The 592-nt window shown below is 43.4% G+C and overlaps 1 protein-coding gene across 1 annotated transcript in view; it reads left to right on the top strand.

The window, feature by feature from the left end:
- The window catches only part of Scnn1g (sodium channel epithelial 1 gamma subunit), a 32,074-nt gene that overhangs the window by 24,165 nt on the left and 7,317 nt on the right, over window positions 1-592 (top strand). The gene's annotated exons all lie outside the window — the stretch shown is intronic.

Genomic DNA, 592 nt, shown 5'->3' with positions numbered 1-592 from the left:
CTCCAGCCTCCCACACTCACACCCACAGACCAACCTGATCAAGACAATTACTCAGCTGAGGGTTTCTTCCCTGGTGAGGTTAAGTTTGGTAAGTTGATATTTAAAAGTAACCATTGTAGGCCAGAAAAGAATTTACCACGACCAAAAGCAGAGAAAGAGAATATACCTCTCAGAAGTGCAGCAAGTGATGATCCAGCAAGGCCCAGACCACTCGGAAGGGGTAAGAGTTCTTTCAGGGCAGTTAAAGTGGGGAGTTATTTCATTTCACCACTGTAAGGCTCTTGGGCAGGCCCACCTCTGAGGAGACAAACAAACCCTTCCTTATCATGTAGAGTAGTAAATTTGCCAGTTTTGCTGGAGCCTGGACAGTTAAGGCATATGGCTCTAGATGTCCATGTGAGAGATTTTAAATCAGGATACAAATGACCATCAAACTGTATGGATTTTCCTCATTTTGGTCTTTGTCTCTACCAAAGGGCCCTTTCTCAGAGATGCCTTTCTCGTCCCTCTGGAAGACTGACTGTCTCATTCTCCTAAGTCTTTCTATTCAGTGACCTTGAGCATTATCCAAAATTAATCTCATTAAAAGAAA

The sequence above is a fragment of the Microtus ochrogaster genome, chromosome 8 (genome assembly GCF_000317375.1).
Source record: "Microtus ochrogaster isolate Prairie Vole_2 chromosome 8, MicOch1.0, whole genome shotgun sequence".
In the NCBI taxonomy this organism is placed as follows: Eukaryota; Metazoa; Chordata; class Mammalia; order Rodentia; family Cricetidae; genus Microtus; species Microtus ochrogaster.
Note: the sequence above shows the minus strand (reverse complement) of the source record. Positions and strands in the feature narration are given on the sequence as shown.